Below are 697 nucleotides of genomic sequence, written 5' to 3' on the forward strand. Positions count from 1 at the left end.
AGCATTGGAAATGTAATTGAGGAAAATACGTAATAAAAAATATTAAAAAAAAAAAAGATTACTGTTCCTGACTTTGGATCTAATTCTTAGCCTCATCACCAGCTCTTGCTCCTCTCTTTCTTTGAATTGTAGTAATTATTGCCTGATTATTTCATTTCTTGAGATGACTCTGATACTGAGTCTGCTGTTCTCTCATCATGAAGCTTCAAATAGCTGCTTGATATCTCTAGCAACAAACCCAAACAACAAAAAACATGGAAACATAAGAAAACCTGAATTCCCAAGGCTCTCTTTTTTTTTAACCAGACTCATCTTTTATCAACTATATTAATTAACACTCTTACAGATTTTAGAAAGTAGTTTACTAGAGTTCTCTATGCTTTAATTTCATTGTTTCCAGTCAATTAACAATATCTAATAGTTTTCACTATTAAACTATATGTTAATCTTGTCCAGTTTTTTTATAGCTCCAATTTCCCCCACTAATAATCTGCCATTTTCCTACCCAGCTTGAGTCACTGAGTTTAATATTTAATATGGTCCTAATATGTAATTTATTTAAAGGAAAACCTCAAGAACACAAACTATTTACTTATATATTCAGCACATATTGATCTGATTGCCAATAGCAAAACACAGAAACAATCTAAATATTCATGAATAAATGAATGAACCTGGGTAATATATTGTGTTTACA

Source organism: Mus caroli, chromosome 2 (genome assembly GCF_900094665.2).
Source record: "Mus caroli chromosome 2, CAROLI_EIJ_v1.1, whole genome shotgun sequence".
NCBI lineage: Eukaryota > Metazoa > Chordata > Mammalia > Rodentia > Muridae > Mus > Mus caroli.